This window comes from Trachypithecus francoisi, unplaced genomic scaffold (genome assembly GCF_009764315.1).
Source record: "Trachypithecus francoisi isolate TF-2019V2 unplaced genomic scaffold, Tfra_2.0 Contig01554, whole genome shotgun sequence".
Lineage (NCBI taxonomy): Eukaryota > Metazoa > Chordata > Mammalia > Primates > Cercopithecidae > Trachypithecus > Trachypithecus francoisi.
The window spans coordinates 3,256,382-3,280,148 of NW_022681439.1; the positions used below are offsets into that span (position 1 = coordinate 3,256,382).

Genomic DNA, 23,767 nt, shown 5'->3' on the forward strand with positions numbered 1-23,767 from the left:
AATTCTAATTTGCCCATGTCATTCTCGGCAGTCCCATTCATCCGGCCAGGGATTAACTTTCAGCACAGCAATGTGATGAAGTTTGGCCAAGGAGACATGGGGAAGGCTGAGGGGCTTACGGACAAGGTTTCCTCCTTCTTAAAGAGAGACACAGAAAGAGACCTCCTCTCCTTCCTCTGGACATGATCATGTCTCAAAATGATGACCAGGGGCAATGAAAGCATCTTGCAACCACCCAGGGAACCAGCCTGACATTCTGAAAACAGCAGAGCCAAAAGATGGAGGGAACCTGGACTTTCCGTGTCATCTCTGAGCTACTGAATTAGCTAATCCTAGAGTCACGTATCTGGCAACTTCCTGGAGAGAGCCCAAACCATTCTTCAGACAGTTTGTGAACATCTGATCTCACACGCAAAGGTCATCTCCAACGATAAGTTGTGAGTCTCCATCACTAGAAATGCTTGAGCAGAGGGAGGAGGCAGAGCAGAGACTTCTGTCCTGAAAAGGGTGAAGTCTGCGTAAAGACCGCATCCACCCCAAGTTTCCAAAGGGCCTACCTGGGGAAGGAAAAACCATTAAAACAAACGATTTGCAATTGATTTGTTGAAAACATAAGGTATTGCCACTGTCAGATGGAAAATTGTTTTCCAGGAATGTAGCTGGAAGAAAGGGATGCAAACAAGATTAGTAGCTTTAAGAATTCAGATGGTTGTTTGAAAAAATGCTAAGAAAATTCTATTCAGTGTCAGGTCAGAAAGATATTTCAGGCTCACACCTTGTAACACTGTAATATCAGAAGGCATCTTCAAGTCCACACCTGTGTATCAGCTTACATGTAAAAGAGATGTTGTTAAATATCTACTTGAGCCTGCCCCAAAAAAAGGATTTTACAGAAACCCAACCTGACATAAAATGATCATTCTGACCCAGATCCCCTTATGGTCTGACACAGTCAAGCATAAAGCAAACTGTTCCATTATGGACAATTTCAGATCATGATGCCAGCATTATTTATTTGGTCCACATCTCACGCTGCTTTGTCATGTTACTCATTTTTTGTGGTACTGTCTTCCCTCTCCAACTACGCGCAATGTCCCCAGAGAGGCAAAATCATACCTGAAGTACACGCTGGAGTCTAGGTTTTCAGTAAATGAAAGGGCTGAATGAATGGCCGGAGTGGGGCCTAACATCTTTCCTTCCTTCCTTACGTGATAAAGACAGGAAGGAGTGCAGGGTACTCCTATTAAAATCAATGAGCTAAAGATGCTAAATATTTAGATTCAAGTGATGAGGATTAAACTGTAATCTTAACATTGATTTCTACATTCTAAACATGCAACATGAAACTCATTTATTTCTTCAGCCAATATTTAATGAGCTTCTGTAAGTGCAAAGCATTAAAATAGAATAGAATGGTATCTGCCCTACAGTGCCTAGCCTAGCAAGATTAAGTGAACTTTAATGTGATCAATTCCATGTTAGAGGTATAAGGCAATATGGGATTTTGTGAAAGGTGTGATTATTTGTGGCAGGGCAAATCAGGGTAGACGATATGTGCCTTGCACATAGAAGATGCGCAATAAATAACTGCACGATGGATGGCTGGATGGGGCGACATTTCGTAGGCTTCGAAAGGGGTGTCATGTAGTCAGAGTAAGGGACAGGAGATTCTAGCCAACAAAACCACAGAACCCAAAGCAAAGGGGCAGAAAAGCATAAGACGTAACCTGGGACTCTACGGCTGGAATATCAGGTCCATTGGCGCATAAAGGTAGAATGAGACCAGGGAGTGGAGGGCCACAAGTGGCACACCAGGGTGTTCAGACCTTGTCTGATCTAGAGTGCCAGATGCAGGGACTGCAACTTGACAAGTCAGCTAAAAGGAAACCTTAGAAACCTGCCGTATGTGATGAAAGCAATATTTATCACACACTCAGGCCAGGCTGGGGTTGAGTGCTTTTTAAAAATGAAGTAGGCTGGGCCAGTGGCTCATGCCTGTAATCCTAGTGTTTTAGTAGGCTGAAGTGGGAGTATTGCTTGAGCCTACGAGTTTGAGACCACACTGGGCAACATAGCAAGACCCCATCTCTACAAAAAAATTTTTTTTAATATAGCAGGGTGTAGAGGTGCATGCTCATAGTCCCAGCTACTAGGGAAGTTGAGGCAGGAGGATTTCTTAAACCCAGGAGCTCAAGGCTGCAGTGAGCTATGATTATCCTACTGCACTCTTGCCTAGGTGATAGAGTGAGATCTTGTCTCTAAATAAAAGTGAAATATTTCAAAAATATAAGTAAAAGGTAATAATATTACAAGGAGCACATGTATACCCACCCAGCTTTGTCAAAATGTATCATTTTGCATAGTTTCATTTTCAAGAAATAAACCACTTAATGTGCAATTAAAGCTTGTCTTCTCCATCATGTTCCCCTTCCTGGAGGAATCACTATACTGAATTGTTTGTTCATCATTCCCATGAATATTCTGCTATTCTTACTAGATATATACTTATTCATATGCATACATGTATGTAAACATATATAGTAATTTGTTTTAAAATTTTATGTAAATGGTTTTATACTGTAGATGTTCTATGTTGCTTTGTTCACTCAACTTTTTTTTACATTTATCCATGATGACACAAATGTGGCTTTAACAGTTGTACAGTATTATCATAATCTATTAAATGAATATTTGCAATTTATCCAGTCTCCTTTTTATTTTCCCACACACAGTCTTGCTTAATCACCCAGGCTGAAGTGCAGTGGTGCAAATTATAGCTCATTGCAGTCTCAAACTCCTGGGCTCAAGCAATCCTCCCACCTCAGCCTCTCATGTCACTGGGACTAGAGGTGCACACCACCAGGCCCTGCTGAGTTTTAGTCTATTTTTTGTAGAGATGAGGTCTCGCTATGTTGTCCAGGCTGGTCTCAGATCCCTTGGCTCAAGTGATCCTCTCACCTCAGCCTCCCAAAGTGTTGGGATTACAGGCATGAGCCATTGCGCCCACCTCCAGTCTCTTTATAATGGATTAAAAAAAAAATATTTCCAACATTTTTGCCACTAAAAGCAATGTTGCAAAGGATAGTCCTGGCAATGAAACTGCAGATGATAGGAGTGTAGACTCTCAATTTTATTAGATATTGCTAACTTGCTCTCAAAAGGAGAGTGGACCAGTTTACACATTCCACAGCAATATGCAGTATCAGTGCTTGACACACTTTCCTACATTTTATGCCATATGACAGATATGAAACACTATGTTATTGTTTTAACTGCATTTTTCTGGATTGCTAATAAGGTTGAACATCTTTTTATATACTCATCTTTTGATTTCTTCAAAAATTGCCTGTTCATATTTTTTGCCCACTTTTATAAATTGGATCTTTTTTCCTTATTGGGTTGAAGGAGGTTCTTTATAAATTCTGAACACCAATCTTTTGTTAGTTCTATGTCCTGCAAATATCTGCCCACCATCTGGGGCTTATCTTTTAAGATTGTTTTTGGTGTTCATGTGTCCTGGATATAGTTTTATTCCTATCTATAACTCATGAAATACTTAAAATCAACCCCATTTGATAGATGAGAAAACTGATCCTGTGTGCTACATTCACCCAGCTATAATGGAAAAGAGGCACAATTCGACCCCAGGTCTCCATAACCTTTGCTTCCTCCAAGTTCACTTCTAGGCCATCCTATCTCTTAGGTGAGAGGTAGGAATGCTTGTCTGTACCAGCAGGTGGTACCAGGAATGGCATGAAAGGAACCCAGCAAGGGCTATTGCTAGAGAAAAAGCAAGAGGAAGGCCTGGAGTGGTGGTGGCTCATACCTGCAATCCCAGCACTTGGGAGAGGCCAAGTTGGTAGGATCACTTGAGCCCAGAAGTTTGAGACAAGCCTGGCGAACATAGTGAGTCCTCATCTCCACAAAAAACAAATTATTTATAAATCAGTCAGGTGTGGTGGTGCATGCCTGCAGTCCCAGCTACTTGGAAGGCTGAAGTGGGAGGATCACTTGAGCCTGGGAGGTGGAGGCTTGCAGTGAGCCGAGATTGCACCCTGCACTCCAGTCTAGACAACAGAATAAGATCCTGAGAAAAAAAAAAAAAAGATAAAGTAAAAAGAAAAAGAAAAGTCAAGAGGAATTGACTAAGGACTGGATGACAGTAGCAAGGACAAAGATAAGGCTGTTTCCAGGCTAGGGGGTCCAATGGTACCATTAAAGATGCAGGAGTAAGGGAGGAGGCAGTGGGAGTTGATTTTACATGTACTGCACTGAGGTGCTGGTGGTGTCTTACAGAGGAGTTAGAAATGTGGAGCAGGACCTTTGGAAGCCATTTGCAGTGACGTCCTGCAGCTGTGGGGCCGGGTGAGTTACCTGCATGTGAAACTGAAGAAACTGAAGTCCAGCTCTGGTGGCCCCAAATCCATCCCACCCATGGGACTGTTCAAGTCCCCCAGAAGCTCCTCTCACACTCACTTTTCGTCCTTCTTTATCTGACACCCAGCACAATGCCAACATCATCGTAAGCATTCAATAAACATTTGCTGAATGAATGAAAAGTGTTATATTTCTTTTTTTTTTTTTTTTTTTTTCTTTTTTCTTTTTTTTGGAGGCGGAGTCTCGCTCTGTCGCCCGGACTGGAGTGCAGTGGCCAGATCTCAGCTCACTGCAAGCTCCGCCTCCCGGGTTTACGCCATTCTCCTGCCTCAGCCTCCCGAGTAGCTGGGATTACAGGCGCCCGCCACTTCGCCCAGCTAGTTTTTGTATTTTTAGTAGAGACGGGGTTTCACTGTGTTAGCCAGGATGGTCTCGATTTTCTGACCTCGTGATCCGCCCGTCTCGGCCTCCCAAAGTGCTGGGATTACAGGCTTGAGCCACCGCGCCCGGCCTATATTTCTTATACAGATCCACCACAATCTCTTATGCAAAAACTCTGTGCTTCAGAATTTTTTGGCCCTTAGAAAAGTAATCAAGTGTAACACACCCACTGGAGTCAAAGGTACAACTCCATTCTGCAGTTAAGCATACAAATATTCATAGCAAGTGAGATAAAGAAAGAGTATAAATAATCTTAAATCACATGAGGTTGTGTTTTGCTGCCAAATGACCTCATGCCAAACTTAAGCTAAAACTTTGAGGTTTTGGAATGTGGAATGGCAGATAACGGACTGTGAACTCATTGCTTTTAAAATTCTTCTGACAATTCAAGAGTAAGAAATGTATTTTTCACCACAACTCATTAAGCATGCATGCACACACACGCACTTACAAATGTAAAAGTAAGCAAATGTTTTAGCAAATAATACATATCCTTACAACGTTGGAAGCACTTTGATGCGCTTTATTTTATTCTATTCACTTTAGTTTTAGAATTCTGGTTGCAACCCATTATATGGAGTTTGCAGCCCAAACGCAACACTTTGACCTGAGACCCCCCTCTAGGTTTAGAGGGGTAGGTGAGGACCCTGGCTGGAAAGATCTGATCCTCTGGAAGCCATGATATGAAAGCTCTGCAGTGGGGGCAGGGGTATCCTGGGTGATAAAGTTTAGGAAGAGAAACTGCTGATCTCACGTTCGAAGGGAGCTGGCCATGGTCCTGCCTTGCAAAGAAGAGCCAGGGAGACTGCAAGAAAGGCTGCGCAAAGCCCAAAGAGAAACTCTTCCCCCGGATGATCCAGAAGCTCATTCTGGCCTGCTTCTGGAGGAACCTTGGCCAGAAAAGAACTCAGAATCCCAGAAAATAACCTCTTTCAATTTTTCTGGCCTGCAATAATCAATAAATAGGTTTCTCGCCACGGAAAATTGGAGTGGAGAGGGGCCTGACAGACCAAACCATCTAACCAGTCAGTCCGCCTCATCTTACAGGAGGCCATAAAGGCCAAGGAGACCTGGAGCAACTGGCCCAGGTCTCTCTCTCTCTCTCTCTCTTTCAGATAGAGTTTCACTCTTATCAAGCTGGAGTGCAATGGTGTGATCTTGGCTCACTGCAACCTCCACCTCTCGGGTTCAAGCGATTCTCCTGCCTCAGCCTCCCGAGTAGCTGGGACCACAGGTGTGTGCCACCACACCTGGCTAATTTTGTATTTTTAGTAGAGATGGGTTTTCACCATGTTGGTCAGGCTAGTCTCGAACTCCTGACCTTGGGTGATCCGCCCGCCTTGGCCTCCCAAAGTGCTGGGATTTCAGGCATGAGCCACTGCGCCTGGATCCTCCTCAGCTTTCTAGTCCAGCTTTTATCTCAAGTCAAAGACTCACCCACTGCCCTTAGCACAAAGATGGTTATGCAAGAAAAACTTCTCTGCAAGCAATTCTGGTGCTTCCCTGCTCCCCGCACTCCACTGTGGGCGGTGTCTTGTGCCAGCAGCACTTAGTGCACGGCCACATCCTTAGTCTCTTAGTTATAACAGTCAGATGCTTTTGGCAACATGGTCCTTTTCTTCTTGAAATTCTCTAAGATGTCCTCAAATTTAGTTTAAGTATTTTTACTTAAATATTGGAAAAGGATATAAAAAATGGTGTAATAACTACTTCAAGTCACGCCTATCTTTCCCTTTTTTCATTTCTTATAATAAATAAATATACTATCTATAATTCAAATTTTACACTTTATACTTCGGGGTCTTTATGTTATGTACTTTTTTTTTTTTGACAAAGTCTTGCTCTGTCGCCCAGGCTGGAGTGCATTGGTCGTATCCCAGATCCACTGAATCAGAAAATGTCTCTGAAAAAGACCTTCCACAAGCCCACAAACTTACAAAGGAGCAGAGCCACATTGCACATGATATATACATAGTTACGTATGTATCTCGGCTCACTGCAACCTCTGTCTCCCGGGTCCAAGCGATTCTCCTGCTTCAGCCTCCTGAGTACCAGGGATCACAGGCGTGCACCACCATGCCCAGCTAATGTTTTGTATTTTTGGTAGAGACGAGGATTCATTATGTTGACCAGGCTGGTCTGAAACTCCTGGCCTCAAGTGATCCTCCCTGCTCAACCTCCCAAAGTGCTGGAATTACAAGCCAGAGCCACCACGCCCGGTCATTGTCTACTTTTTGTTGGGGGCATTTGTAATTTCCCTCTCAAATGGATCAGAGGACCTCAAAAACAGAAAGGGACCTCTCCTGGGAACCCCCTCTCTCCCAAACACCCCACTTCAAATCATCCACTGCAGTGCACAGAGTGGGGGCTGATGGGACCGACACTGATGGAGTGGTTACTAGCAGCCAGACACTAGACAGATGACCACACCTACTCATCTTCACAGCCCTCTGAGGTGGCCTCAACGTCAGCATCATCAATGTCATCATCAGCATCATCATTTCTGAGGCTGCAAGACCCCCAAGTTACTTGCCCAGAGCCCAGGCCTGCCTGCACCTTCCCTCTCCTCTCCTGCAGGCTGACTGCTGCCTCTAAAAAACACAGAATGCCACTAAAAAAATAGGTTGAAGGAGGAAGAGCATCAGGAAGAATAGCTAGTGGGTGCTGGGCTTAACACCAGAGTAATGGGATGATCTGTGAAGCAAACCGCATGGCACATGCTTCCCGATGTAACAAACCTGCGCATCCTGTACACATACCTCTGAACTTAAAGTGAAAGTTGGAAAGAAAAAAAGTAGGTTGATACATAGGCAAATTTCCCTATAAAATCTTTAATGAGAAAGCCTGCAACTCCGGGCTAGAAAAACAGGGATGTATTTTCAATATCAACTCATGAGTAGAGTTCAAGTCTGTGCAAAGACATAAGTGGGCATTTTTGGTTGGCTTCCTTTTCCCAAACTGCAAATATTATTTGCAAGGTCAACCCTCCGTCTCAAGTGAGATTCTGCTATATATCAAAGAGCAATGAATTTCGGTTTTAAGAATTATGCAAATGTAAGTTATTATTAAATATATTGTATCTTCTAAGTTTTTTTAAAAAGCTACTTGCTGTAGTGTTAGTAACACCTGAGGCAAGCATGAGAATTGGCATGGAAGTCAGAAATGACCACATGCCAGTCAAATAGGTAACACTGACTTGTGAGATTGGTGCTTTCAGGCACCAATGCAATTTTGCAGGGGCTCCCCCAGCACACACTATTCTGAATCTCCTTTCTTCTGGAAGCTAGAATTGCAGCCTGATTCTCCTAGTGAACAGATGTACTGACTGTGACAAAACGCACCCGCCATGCCAATAAATCTAATGAGTAACTCAAGCCAAAATATCTATGTATATATCATGTGCAACTTGGCTCTGCTCCTTTGTAGGTTTGTGGGCTTACAGAAGGTCTTTTTCAAAAACATTTTCTGATTCACTGGATCTGGGATATGACCCACGCATTGGTAACATCTAAAAGCTCAAACAGGTGATTCTGATGCATACATCTCGTTAAGACTAGACCATATTTAATTCATGGTTGTATGTTCCTCAAAACACTTGCTACCAATTAGTAATTCCACTGTTTTCCAGTTAAGTCTATGATTAAAACTAACTTCAATTGTCATTTTGTTTTCAGATTGGGAAGACATTTTTAACCACAAGAGCAGAAGAAAGCATAAAGTAAAACTTGACAAATTTGACTAGATAAAAGCAAACTTGGCCGGGCGCGGTGGCTCAAGCCTGTAATCCCAGCACTTTGGGAGGCCGAGACGGGCGGATCACGAGGTCAGGAGATCGAGACCATCCTGGCGAACACTGTGAAACCCCGTCTCTACTAAAAAATACAAAAAACTAGCCGGGCGAGGTGGCGGGCGTCTGTAGTCCCAGCTACTCGGGAGGCTGAGGCAGGAGAATGGCGTGAACCGGGAGGCGGAGCTTGCAGTGAGCTGAGATCCGGCCACTGCACTCCAGCGCCGGCGACAGAGCAAGACTCCATCTCAAAAAAAAAAAAAAAAAAAAAAAAAAAGCAAACTTTTCCAAATGTCAAAAATGCTATCAATAAAGCTAAAGAATAAATGAGAAAAATATGTGTACCAGTGACAAAAGTTAATAATTCTTCCAACAAATATTTTTAAAATATCTTTTGAATTGGTAATTCCACTTCTCAATATTTACCCCAAGGGAATAAGCATAGCCGTATACAAACATTCAGTACAAGGATACTTCCTTGCGGCATAGCCTATTACACAATAAGAAACAACCTAAATGTTCACCAATAACAGATGACTGGATAGGCTAGATGCATCCATCTGATGGAATGCCAACTAGCCAACAAATACTTTTAAATCATATTTCAAAATTTGGTGAAACATTCCAACAGTTTTACATGAAAGAGTAGGTTACAAAACTTTAATAATAAAAAGATTTTACACTTTCCTTTAATTTCCAATATTTTGCAGTGAACATGTATTATGTTTTTAACAAAACACTATTAGAACACTGCACAATGAAGGCATTCGTGTATCTGAACTGAATAAGGTATCAAACGGATCAAAGCTTTCCGTGCTACCATTGCACTCCTCAGTGGCAAATGCTTGGAAAAGGAAGATGGACTGATGTTAGTCAAGCAGCCTTTTCCTGGAAAAAGTAATCGTAAGAGTCAAAGGCGCCCGTGTGGTTCACTTTGCCCCACATCCCATCAACCCAGGACAGGCAGGCCTCCTGCCAACAGCTGGGTCCTGGGGCTCCAGCCCACAAAGTCTACAACTGACTTCCATGCTGGTGTCTTCTTCTCTTCGTTTTGCAGTTTTTAGCTGTTTTTCAACAAATACCATATGAAGAGTATGCATACTCAAGACCTCACTGAATGTCACCCAAACACCAAATGAAAATCTAGCTGGAGTGAAGACATTTGGTTTCCGGATGGCAGATTCTGAGAGATTTCACCCACTTGCATATGATTTGCACATCCTTTGTACCATCTGATGAGAACGGTGTGCTCCATCAATCAATGCCACTGAGTTCTCAAGTTCCAGTTCCATCCAGAAGAAGGAAGGTCGCCTAGAGTCAAGTTAAATCTGATTTCCTCAGAGATAGTCAAGTACGTTTGTCATTAGCAACAGGACACTTGCCACATGACATAGCAAGGCTAAGAACTCTCATATAGACTTTCTGTCTCCTTAGCCCACTCGGTCCCACTCATAATCCCTCAAGAGACACACAGTGATAATAAAAGTATTTGTGTATTCTCCCTATTGGGTTTCCAGAAATGTCATTTTCGTCACACCCTCCCACTCACCACTTCTACATTCAGGATGTAATACCGCAGCCAGAGTTGGTACAACGCAAACATTCCATGAGAAGTTAGAAAACTTGGGTTCTAGCATAGACTTGAGCAATATGCCACTTTGAACCATTTTTTCTTATGCATAAATGTAGATAATACCAGCACTGCTGAACACACAGGGCAATATCATTTTTTTAAAAAGAAGTCAATAAATCTTGGTTAAAAAAATTATACAGGCAGTGGCTCACACCTGTAATCCCAGCACTTTGGGAGGCCAGGGTGGGTGGATCACCTGAGGTCAGGAGTTCAACACTAGCCTGGTCAACATGGTGAAATCCCATCTCTACTAAAAATACAAAATTAGCCTGGCATGGTGGTGCACATCTGTGGTCCCAGCTACTCAGGAGGCTGAGGCAGGAGAATCACTTGAACCTGGGAGGCAGAGGCTGCAGTGAGCCAAGATCACACCACTGCATTCCAGCCTGGGGGACAAGAGCGAGACTCCATCTCCATACACACACACACACACACACACACAAATGTAAAGTATTACTAAATACATTGTAAATTCTACATTTTTTTTAAAGCTACTTGCTATAGTCTTAGTAACATCTAAGTCAAGATAAGAATTCACATGGAAGTCAGAAATAATCATGTGCTCATCAAATACGTAACAGCAACTGGTGAGATTGGTGATTTCTGGGAACTGGTGCAATTTTGCAGGGGCCTCCCCCAGCATACACTGTTGTGAAAGTTCTTGGCAAGCTGGAGCCTTGCTAGGCTGTGCAGTTTACAGACCAGCAGCACTGGTTTTGCCTTCCAACTTGTTAGGAAGGCAGAATCCCAAGACCCACTCCAGAAATACTGAATTGGAATCTGCAATTGAACTAGATCCCCAGTTGACTCACACAAACACACACACACACTCATACACGCACAACACACAGGCACACACACACGCATACACACATGCACGACACACAGGCACACATGCATATGCATGCACATACACACACACACACTCAGTTTGAGGACTGAGCTGGAGGCCTGTCAATCCTGGTAGCATTATTTCTAAGAGCTGGTACGTGAGCAAGAGGACCCAGTGGACAGGGTGAACTTGAGGTCTATTTTTAGCAGAGTCTTTAGTTTTCCCCAATGTTACTAATGTCATGTGTACCTCTCACTCACAGAACACAAGGTGTCAGAAAGCACACTTTGGAACTGTATCTTGGTAATTTCACAGCTGAGACAGGAATTCTGTCTCATCAGAGCTATGCCGAAAAGCTTTCTCCATAGGCTAGGATCTCATGCATGTTTGAACTATGTTCCTGTTTCCAATTAAATATCCCCTATAGAAAGGTTCAAGGTACCTCTTTTAGAGTATGTGAAAAGTTTATTTATGAATAATTCATTTATTGCTTGCATAAGTGATAAGAACCACTTAGAAATCTTGTTCCGTTAACTATTAGTCTATTCACATTCTTAGAAGAATAAAAAGCTTTACTTTCTTTTGAATCTTAAGTGGGGATAGGAGGGGGAAATACAAATTCTGTTCTGTTTCAAAAGTTGGTTTTACATAGACTTTGAGTCTTGGAAACTTCTGGAATATTCCCCCATGGAAATAAAATGATTATGACTTCCACCTAATCCAAGCCTTCCACCTAATGTGACACGGAGTCCTTAAGTAAGACTTTCGGTTCTACTCATTGTGTTTAGTACGCAACGATTAGTCTAGAAACTATCGTGAGATCTTATGACCACAAAGTGGCTGGGAGGACGGCACAGATAGCAGGTCACCACTGAGCAACTCTAAGTATGCAAGTCCAGTCAGACCACTTCCAGCAGCTCATGTAGGTATAACCTATAAAGAGGTATTAGTAAGAATTTTCTTTATTGGTATGGTCTAGGAGAATAATGAACTTCTTCCCCCTTCCCTACCCCCTGGGCACACTCATCGCCCCGCCAGTTAGGCACACTGTCCATTTCCACCCTCCTCTGTCCAAAGAGAAGCAGCTGCCGCCTCCCTGGGAAGAGCCAGGCACCCTGTTACAGATCCCGCTCCACTGAACCCCATTTCCTCTCTTCAAAGCTCTTCTCTTAGCTGGGGACAGCAGGAGGGCCATCGTCCAACCAAAGTCACACTGAAAATCTGTAAGCTTGGCGAGGCTGTCCAGCTGACTTTTGTCACCCTGGCCTCTACCACAACAGCCGCACCATTGCTGCTCCCCAATATAAATGATGAATCTACTAAAACATTTTTAAAAGATGATGCTTATCATTAGCACAAGTCAACCTTCAACTGGGGGAATTTTAGGCTCTGACTTCAAGTGAAAATTCCGGGAGAGAAGGGGCTGGAGGCAGGAATGGCACTGCTGCTCAGGGCGGCCCTGCCTGGAGAGCAAGCTCTGAGATCAGCTCCCCTCTTACAGTTGCTGGATGTTTTTCCTAACTCCCTTACTTTCTTTACTTCTAAATCCAGATTCCTTAAAATCTCCAAGTTTCCTTGCAACGCCTTAGGCAAGGGCAGTGAAGGATTTACTCATTCACTCGCTCAAATATTATATAGGTATTGAATTTCTAATGTATCTCAGGCATTGTTCTAGGTCTTGAAAAAAGAGCCACCCACAGAACAAAGCCCCTGCCCTCCCTGAGCTTATATTTAGTGGAGGAGACAAAACTATAATGTGAGGTCGTGATGGAGGCGATGAGGAAGTAAGGGAGATCATGGTAGAGGTGCCACTCTAGAGAGGCTGGGCAGAGCCCTCTCTGCGGAGGGAACAATTTAGGAGAGATGGAGCCATGAACGCATGCGGAGGCGCATCCTAGACAAAGACAGCAACAAGTGCAAGGGTCCTGAGGCACGGGGGAGTCGGGCACCCTGGCAGGGTGGGCGCTGGGCGGGAGGGGGGTGCAGCCAGTTTTTCAAGTAGGGCTCATTTTTTTTCTTTTCCTTTTGTTTTGAGGCAGGGTCTAACTCTGTCACCCAGGCTGGAGTGCAGTAGCGCAACCTCAGCTCACTGCAGTCTCGACTTCCCCGGACTCAGGCGATCCTTCCACCTCAGCCTCCCAAGTAGCTGGGACTACAGGCATGAGCCATCACGTCCTGCTAATTTTCTGTATTTTTTGTAGAGATGGGGGTCCTGCCACGTTGCCCAGGCTGGTCTCGAAACAAGGCTCAAGCAATCTACCCACTTCGGCCTCCCAAAGTGCTGGGATTACAGGTGTGAGCCACTCCACCTGGCCTCATTTTTAAAAAAGAATGGAATTTATGACTTCCACCTAATCCAAGCCTTCCACCTAATGGGACACGGAGTTCTTAAGTAAGACTTTCGGTTCCACTCATTGTGTTTAGTACGCGACGATTTAGTCTAGAAACTATTGCGAGATCTTATGACCACAAAGTGGCTGGGAGGATGGCACGCATAGAAGGTCACCACTGAGCAACTCTAAGTATGCAAGTCCAATCAGACCACTTCCAGAAGGTGCTTTCCCCTACAACTAAGAGCATTCACACTTAACCCTTGTAACAACTTCCTACATTGAGAAACACAACAGAATTTTGCAGTATGATTTTCAACTTCTCAGAAAAACGTGTTGTCTCTTTGATCTGCCTAATTAGGCTAATCGAACTAGGAATCAAAGCAGTTTCTGGGGAGGAAGGTAGAAAGTTCTGTTTTTAGTTTGGCTATGATTTGTCCCAATCATTTTATACTACAAAAGCTTTTGTTGGGGTTGGCCTGAGTCACTGCTTTGAAAGCTGGCTGCAAATGCGCTTTATGGGCAGGTAGTGCTGGGGGCATGCACTGGGGAAGTGGTTAGGAGGCCAGTTTCCTCACCCACCTGCTGGAGAGACCTCCATCTCCCTTACCCACCCTGCAGTGGTACCATGCACATCTGAGGAAAGAGGCTGTCACTAAAACACTTTGAAACCACACGCGTGCACACACAATGCCCACAGGGAGTATTTGCAGTACAGAATTCTAGCACTGTGCACCTCAGTTACAGACATCTCAATTTTTCAAAGTGTCCATAATTTCTAGCAAGATATACTGGGCAAGTGCAGAAATTATACAGGAGAGTCACTGAAACTGAGTTTATAAGAGTCAAAAATTGGAGAGAACCTGAATAAAAAGAATTGTAAACCGCTTGACTTCCAGCAAGAAGGAGTTGGTTATATCCGTGCAGAACAGCCTTGAAAAAGATGCCGTGATCGGATAACGTACACTGCACATGGCTGAGAACAAAGAAATCTGAAATGACAATGAATGGAGTATTAGCAGTAGTGAGCTAGTGAATTTTGTTGTTTATTTTTATTCACTATTTAAAATTATTCACAAATTACGTCATTTTTATAAAATAATTATCTGAATTTTGGAAAAACAAGGACGGAGAGATGGAAGATAGGAAATTTTTACTAACCACCTTCTCTTCTGTTCCTCACCTGCCAGAGATTAAAACCTGGGAACCCACACGAGCCAATGAATTTTCCCCTCCTTGGTGGAAACTCTCACAGGAGAGAAGCCCTGGAAGATGGAAGTGGCTTCTCCTGTGCAATTAACTCCCACCCCTTAGCATCAAGTTTGCAGCCCTCCCTGATCTGCATTTTAAGCACCCTTGGATTTGACTCTGCTCACCATTCCTCACGCTGTGTAGTCTGTGGGTTTATCTCGGCCTGGAGTGTCCTCCTAAGCCCTTTAGGGATGTGGGTCACCATTTAAGGCCCCATCTAGAAACACTCTTCTTTCCTTAGTGGAACCGCCACAATCTTAGTGTTGTATCTTGGAGTCTAGTTTGTTACAATCATGCCCACCTCCATAAATAATGTCACAGAGATGCCATCCGGGCTAGGCTTTGGGGAAAAAAAAAAGTCCGGGCAAGAGGAATGACAGCAGGAGAAACAAGGAGGATGTGCTCAGCAGCATTCAGAAACAGCGAGGGCTTCTAGATGGGTCCAGGAGTGGCTGGAAAAGCAGTAACTGGCTGGAGAAATGTCAACAGTTCTTTTCCTTAAGACAAACCTCTGGGTCAATCCCAACTGACATAAACATCGTCTTTCTCACATCTTTTTCCCTAAGTTCATACTGGAATACTGAGACCTGCCCTCTATCCCAGCCCAGCATCCCGAGGACTTGCCTGCTCTTTCCCATGAGCTCTCTCATATGCGAGTTCACTCATGCCATTCGTTTACCTCTGCTAGAATGACAACTCCACGCTTTGTGTCTTTTGCTTCCCAAGAGCCCAGAACAGTGCCTGAAGCCTAGTAAGCATCATCAATGTGCAAAAATAATTTACTTCAACATGATGTCCAGCTGCACTGTGTTTCTCAAGTTCCCCTACTGAATAGCTCTCTGAGAAGACAATTCCGCTGTACTCTCATTCTGAAAAAGGTGGGGAGAGACAGGAAGCAAGAATGGAAAGTGACAAACTCCAATTGTTGAGAAATGTGATCTTTTCAATAATTCAGCAGAACCTAAGTCTATGGAAAATTCTGCCCACTTACAACCAGAAGCCCACCGAGGCACCAATGCAACAGTGTGCTAAAACAGCTATTTTGTGCCACTGAAAGGCTACTTGAGCATTCAAAGTTTCCATCAGGCAAGAGGAAGATGAGGAGGGACAGGGCTGACAAGGGAAGAGTTAATGTGCAGTGCTCAGCACTCATGAAAACCTACAGGGAAACCAACACTGCCTGTCCCTAGCTCAGAATCAGTTGCACTTGGAGGATTTTCACCCCATCCCTGGGCACTTCCATCACTGCCTTCTTATTCTTGCTCTAAGTTTCAAACCTGTAAGGTGAACCTCATGATGAAAGAGAGCCAGGAAGGTTGGAGGCAAAGACCAGGCACACAAAGATGAGAGAAACGGCTTTTATGGAGTCTTTTACTCCACTCAGACCAAATTCTCATTTTTTTCTTGCCAGAATTTAGGATTGACACGTTATATATAATACTAAGTGTAAGATGGGTTTTAGATCAGCTGCTGATGGCAGTTTTTTAATTTTAGAAGAAATTGCAGCTACTGAATTAATGCTACTTAATCTCAATTTAAACAGATAAATCTAAAAAATAAAATCCAGGGAGAAGACAGAAACTACAATTTGTTACAATGACTTACTAGAGAAATGAACAAAAACACAGGAATTGCTTATGCTGCTAGATGTGAAAAGCAATGCTCCAACATCTGCCTTAAACTTCCTAAAATCATCAAGAAATCCAACCATTCAGGAGTTCAATCAAGCCACCCAGCCAGAGACCGGCTGAATCAGGTCCCACAAGAGACAAGGGAGACAGTCTGAGCTGTCCCAGAGCCACATAGTCGCTCACATTTGGAAAGGTAATTCCTTATTTCTGAAAGTGGGAAAACTACCTGACAATGATCCCAGTATTTTCTAGATTCCACAAATGGGGCTTTTAAAATGGCATGCTAATCCATTCTGTGATGTGGGTTTCTAAGGTCAAAACGGGGCCGTAAAAGGTCACTAAGAACCATTCAGGAGGTAAAGAAAATCCTAATTCCTGAGGGAGAACTTCTGAGCTATTGACTAAAAATGGAGCTTGCTTTGGAGGGAGACTGAGATAAACTCCCTGCTTCTGTGTCATCAAGGGACCCAGTCAAAAACTTGTGCTTCCTCTTCCAACTACAAAACTGCAAATCTACACAATTTTTGGTCATGTCATATTTTAGGCAAAATCATTTCACTAAGTATTGATTTAGCATCTTTTCTCTGCTGCAAAATTGGGAATGTTCAAAATAAATTCAATTCAAAATTTTAATGGCAAAGTAATGCGTTCCAGTGTTGTGGAATTTAAAAGCCCTTGCTGACAGCTGTCGTACCCATGGGAGGAGATGCGGAGTAATACTGCAAATGAAGTCCAAAATATCCCTCGTACCAATTTCATTTTATTCAGTAATTTCATTCTTGCTTTCAAGTCCCAGAGAATACAGAAAGCAGGTGTCTGCCTCACTAATCATAGCCCAGGGTTTAATAATTCAATGTTGGGCCTCCTTAGAAAAAGTCTCTAAGGGAAACACTTAATGTAGCGTATGGCAAGCTTTCCCTAATGAGCAATTCAGCGCGAGTTTTGCAAGACCCTGGGAGATAAAAGGACACACTCTGGAGAATTGTGAATCTGACTGGAGATCACTGACTTCCTCTGAACTTCCTGCCTGCCGGCATCCACTGAAGGGTATCAATCCCAATTTTAAAGAGGCCAGGGAAGAAATCTCAGTATCTTTCTTGGAAATTTTCTCCTTCACACAGTACAGATACAGCACTTGGCACAGTGGCTGGCACGCAATCAGGCAACGGTATTCAGCCTAAATTTTTCCGGAAAATGCCCTTCTACTGGCAAGATGAAGGCAATCGCCACACAGCCCGAATACCTCATGGATTCCTCCTTGGTTTCTCTTCCTTCAGGGCCCTTTTGTCCAGTTCTTTAAAGCCAATTAATAAAAGTAGTCTAGTCACACAAAACTATGACATAGACAGTCTTAAACTTAATATTGTGGATGATCAGAAATAAAAATAGCACAAGTTATAACCATTGCATCAATTTTGGTCATTTATTAGTGTTCAATTAGTTTTTTTGCAGGTTGGTGGCTATTTTACAGGTTGAAAAGTTATCCACATCACTTCTTGGCCTTTCGGCTAAGATCAAGTGTGAAAAGTGATCAGCAAGGCAGTGTAAATGATTTCCTAAACGCCGTATTGTAGTGGATCTTTGCATTATCTGAGGTTTCAGTGCTTTTTCACATGTAACTTTTGGAGATCTGTTCAAGAGATTTCCAGAAAGAGTTCTTGGTCAAGCATTGGTTGAAACAGGATGGTAACGGCTGTACTTTTAACCTCTACCACACTCGGTTTTTAAAACAACGTCTCCCATCACACAGCAATGCTGAAGTAATTATCTAAACTTTCCCACACTGTTCTTGGACACCCTGGTTAGTGTCCTGTGAGTTACGGGTTATGAGATAAAGAAAAGCAAACAGGTCCTGTAGGCAGAATTGAAACCTGAATATGCTAATATTTATTGCACAGTTCCAACCAACAGCAGCTCTCATCCTTCTGACTTCACAAACCAATAAAAAAAATTTGTATCTTTAAAGAACTCAGGATTACAAACTTTTTTATTTTACCAAATAAGAACATACTGTAGAGAAAAGGACATGAAGGTTTAAGGAACAATTTAAGTTGAAAAAAAAAATGGTGAAGTCCCCATCCTGTCCTTTTCTTTCCTATTTTGCCACAGGCTGGCACCCGCCCTCCACCGCTCATTCAGGAAGTGTGGGGGCTCCTGGTGCTCAAGTCCCCTTGAGCTTGGCTCCAGGTCTGCAAGACACACTGGCCCTCACCACTGCTGAGTCAAGATGGGGGTCTCCCCTCACTCCCTTTCCCCCTCATTTCTACTGACTCCCACCGGTGACTGGGTAGAAAAGTTGCAGAACATTGATTTAGATCATCATATTTATATGATCATCTTCTTCATTTCCTTTCCTTTAACTCACATGGGTTTTTTAAAACAAAATTTACTTACTAAAACTCCTTCATAGTACAAAGCTATTTTATTTGGACAAAGCTGGTTCCAGGCACAGAAAAGCTTGATATTCACTTCCAGCCGCCCGAACCTCAAGCATTTGGTAATTACAGTCAAAAGATCAGAAACTCTCACTGGAGAAATACATGGACCTGTTTACAATATTTTTATATGTGGAACACAAACATATACAAGCAGTTTCTGAGAATACTTGTACATTACATGAAAAGCAAAAATAGTATCATGCTTTAAAATGTTTCTCAAAAAATAATTTCAAACGACCAGGTTTTAAAGAATTAGGCCACTTAATTTTTATTAGAGCAAGAGTCAGAAAATGATTGTAGACTATATCCTTTTACACAAAACACATTTGTAGGGTTTCTAAAACGCAATATACATAAAAGAAAAATTTTAGAATAATATCCTGTTTTCAATATGTCAGGGTAATTTGCTACTATGTTTTAAGGGTTATGTTAGTTTTCATTTTTTTAAAGTAATACATACCTGGGTAGTCAATGAGGGTTCAATGCAGGTTCATGTGGGACCACAAATTTGGCCCAGTTTTTGATGAATCTTGCTTTCAAAATCTTATTGTGACATGACCACTTACTCTGTACCTGACAGGTTTTACTGGCATCTGGGGGTCACACATGGGTCTCTTCAACCACCTCCTTAACTCAGAACTCCAGAAGACAGCGAGCTCCAGAGAGGCCAGTATCGGGTCTTCCCATGCCTGAGGCACACTGAGGTCCATTCCTGGCCTCAAGGGAATATGGTGGTTGGAGGGAAGAGTGAACACCAACACCCAGCAGAAGGCCTGGCATGGAGAAATGTCCAGTGGAGACAACTGTCATCCACACAACTAAAAGGCTACCTTTAAGATACAATGCTGACTGGGCGCAGTGGCTCATGCCTGTCATCCCAGCACTTTGGGAGGCTGAGGTGGGCGGATCACTTGAGTTCAGGAGTTCAAGACCAGCCTGGCCAACATGGTGAAACCCCGTCTCTACTAAACATACAAAGAAAATTAGCTGGGCATAGTGGCAGGCACCTGTCGTTCCAGCTACTCAGGAGGTTAAGGCAGGAGAATCACTTGAACCCAGGAGGTGGAGGTTGCCATGAGCTGAGATCGTGCCACTGTACTCCAGCCTAGGTGACAGAGTGAGACTTTGTCTCAAAAAAAAAAAAAAGCAAAAGAAAAAGATACAATGCTGCAAAATGTTTACAGGCAAACCTTAGACAACCCAGATCCTTAAGCCCATACCCACCTCTATTCTATTTCCCCACAAGAACCTGCAGGAAGGGAGACAGAAATGAAGGGCAGCAAGTGGACTCTACAGTGAGGCAACTGAAAACCTCCCATCCCCAGAGCAAAACATGACAAGGGGAGGGAATACGATGGAACAAACTGTGAGGCTTCTATCTTGACTTGCGGCAAAAGGGCTAAAACCCGGTGACATTTCAAAGGGCTAGAAAGGAACTGTACTATGATTACTTGGCAAAGAAAAGCAACATGGATAAACAGGGTTCCGATTTTTTTTTTTTTTTAGTAAGAGATGGGGTCTCCCTCCATCACCTGGGATGAAGTGCAGTGGCATGATGGTATCTCACTGCAGCCTCCAACTCCTGGGCTCACGCGATCCTCCTGCCTCAGCCTCCCAAACAGCTGGGACTACAAGTACACACCACCATGCCCAGCTAATTTTTTTATTTCTTGTAGAGACAGGGTCTTGCTATGTTGACCAGGCTAGTCTTGAACTCCTGGCCTTGGGCAGTCCTCCTGCCTTGGCCTCCCAAAGTGCTAGGATTACAGGCGTGGGCCACCACACCCAGCCCTGATCAATTTTAGACTCCTTTGTGCTCGACGTTATCCCCACATTTGTACCAACCAGCAGGGAGAAGTAGTGAGGACAGAGAATGCAGATGTGGGCATGGATCCACTCGGGTTCCTCTTGCAGGGGCACTCTCTCTGTAGATGCGAAACAGTGAGGCACACGTTGTAAAAGCCCAAACACAATACTTCAAAAGCATGCACAGAAACCCCTTCACATCTGAATACATGACGTTAACTTTCAGGCCAAGTGGACTGACCCTGGCTCCCCTCCTGCTGCTGGGTTCATCCGCAACAGACAGGAATGTTTGCGAGGCGAGAGTTCTATTTTTCTTACATAAAAGGTCTGTTTTACAAGGTTATTTTATCTGGTTACCGGTCCAATGCATAAAAGACAGTGGTATCCTGTCTCATGTACAAAGAGCCATGCTGCCCGGGATGCCTCCCGAATGTGCGGCGGCACCCTCTGATGGTGCTCTTCCATCTCTCCACTTGTTCCAATATTAGAGTTTCTTCAGGCTGCTTCGTTCTTCCATGATGTGCCTCTCAGTGAGGCTGTATTTTGCAGGAAAGTTCCAGCGAACGATGTAACAGGTGGAGAATCCCAGATCCCAAAACAGAGATTGGAACCATGCAAAGAGACCCTTGTGTTGAAACATGTTTCTAATCAGATAACCGGGTGCAACTGTTCTGTTAAATGTCCACTACACTTATAAACAAATTAACCAAATTCAGCATAACCACACAATTGTAAAATCTGAAAGGAATAAGGAAGGTATTATCTGTGAAACTTGCCATTTTCCTGAAAATGTGCTGCAGATTTAAGTGTTAGGAAACAAAAGAATCCTAAATTTCTAGTCGCTGCTATAATTTGAAGTACACATGTTACGCCGTAAATCTGATACCCCAAGACATAAGAAAAAGTCACACTTAGGGAGAAAACCTTCAAAACTGTTAGAAATGTTAGAAGAAATATGTTCATTTAAAAAACAGGACATTAGGACTCAACTTACGAAATAAACCCACTAAGCCAGCAGGAGGCATCGCCTAGGAGGACTGTGGCTCAGCACGCCTTAGTGCCTTGGACTCTATTTCTATCACCTGTGCTTCTGGGGCAGCCCTTTGCAGAGAGTTTCTGTCCATTTCATTAGGAAGCTCTTGCCGTGTGGCTCAGTTCTATGCCTGGAAAGGCAGTGAGCGACCTTCAAGATCTGACGCTCCATTCCAAGGCGACAGAGAATCAATCATGGATGGGCACGAGAACAGAGTCAGATCGCCGGCCAAGGTAAAATGAAGACGCTCTTCTGGATCGGGGCTTCCTGACACATGACCAGAGCCAATCCCTACACCCACAGAAACCACACGAAAACGCATGTCTCTGCAGTCTTCCCAGGAAAACGATCCATAGATTTCTTCAGATTTTCCAAAGAGTTTGTCTGAAACTTCCAAAATAAAAAGAACCATTGTTTTGTGCTCATTTTCTCTGGGTGTTCCTATGTATGTAGTGCACCTGAACTCATAACGATGTGTTCATCCCTGGGTAAAGAGTAAGATTTCTGAATTCTCAGTGATATGCTGGGCTGTGAAGTGCAGTGAGCCAGAAGGTGCACATTCCCCAAGAGACACATCCTGAACCACTCTTCTAGTGCAACTGCGGCCACCACAAAATCTGAATAAAAGTGTAAGGTTTTATTTGGAACCTTATTTCCCTATGTCTAGATCTGTTCTATTTCTAGGAAGTTTCTAGGAGGCAAGCATCAAACCCTGACTGGATTCATGCCATCATCTCCACTACGTCCAGTTGTCTACATTATTTTCTAAAGTTATCCAACAGGGAGAGAAGACCTTTATTAATGATATTTCCCTAATATCTAATATACTTATTTTTAGCTAAGTTAATCTTTGAGCCCCATATCCATTCAGAACATACCAGAAGAAAATCAAACTCACTGTTACGAAATGTATCAATACTTCCAAAGATCACATGCCACTACCCTTCAGACACGACAGCCCGCTAGTGTGAGCTCCCCAACACCAGAATGCCTGCAGCTCCAGGCCCTGCACGCACCATCTCATCCATCCCAGGAAAGTCACTTCCTTCCCTGAGAGCACTTTAAGGGAGCTCTGGGCGAGTTTACCCCCCAATCCCACCACCATTTTTTATTCTTAGGCTCTGAAATTTTTCCCTCTTGGGTCTCTTTCATTTGTACTCACAGTTTTCAGAATCTAAGATGGTCTTTAAAATATTCATTCCAGTAGGGACCAAGTTTTCTCCTGCCTGGTTAATTCCTTCTGGGTGTATCAAATGCCTGGGCCCAGTCAATATTGTGGCTAGAACTGGCTAAAAGGAAACACTTCTATTGATGAAAGTATCACAGAATAAAAGTTTCTAAAAGTCTGTCGTAATGAGAAAGCGGCTTAACAGGCAATATAGGTTCAGATTAAAATTTAACGTGACTTTTAAAAACCTATTTAATGTGGGTTTTTTGTTTTTGTTTGTTTGTTTTGAGACGGAGTCTTACTCTGTCGCCCAGGCTGGAGTGCAGTGACACGATCTCGGCTCACTGCAGCCTCCACCTCCTGGGTTCAAGCAATTTTCCTGCCTCAGCCTCCTGAGTAGCTGGGATTACAGGTGCCCGCCACCGCATTCGGCTAATTTTTGTATTTTTAGTAGAGAAGGGGTTTTACCATGTTGGCCAGGCTGGTCTTGAACTCCTGACCTCAAGTGATCAGTCTGCCTTGGCCTCCCAAAGTGCTGGGATTACAGGCGTGAGCCACTGCGCCCGGCCTTAAAAAACCTACTTAATGTTTTCACTGTGCTTTCTATTAAATACATTATTAGCCAATTTCTCTTAAAATGAGCAAAGCAAAAAGGAGCCAGGGGTATTGGGGTAGACTATTCAGCTTCCAAAAGCCATCTAATAGAAATGTTATGAAAACTTCTGCTATACACTAGTTTCAGAAATACTGCATAATCCACCAACAATGAAACTTTCAATAAACGAATACATGAACATGCCACTGAGCTTCTGCTCGGTCTCTATAGCTCCGTGCATTCTCTTCATCCTTTCCCCTTGATCCATTTCCAAGTTGCTCTGAATGTCGTCTTAAAAGTCAGTCTTCCCCTGTTTTGGTCAATTATTTGACCATCATATGTATCTGCCCCAGAATGCTTCTCAAGTCTCTTAATCCCAGGAACAGGTAAGAAAAAAAGATAACTGCTCAAGGACTTTCTGACTCTCCTATCAAATACAAATTTT

General features: G+C 43.3%; 1 protein-coding gene across 1 annotated transcript in view; it reads right to left on the minus strand.

Annotated features, from left to right (window-relative positions):
* XKR6 (XK related 6) overlaps positions 1–23,767 on the minus strand; it is a 308,200-nt gene that overhangs the window by 189,290 nt on the left and 95,143 nt on the right. The gene's annotated exons all lie outside the window — the stretch shown is intronic.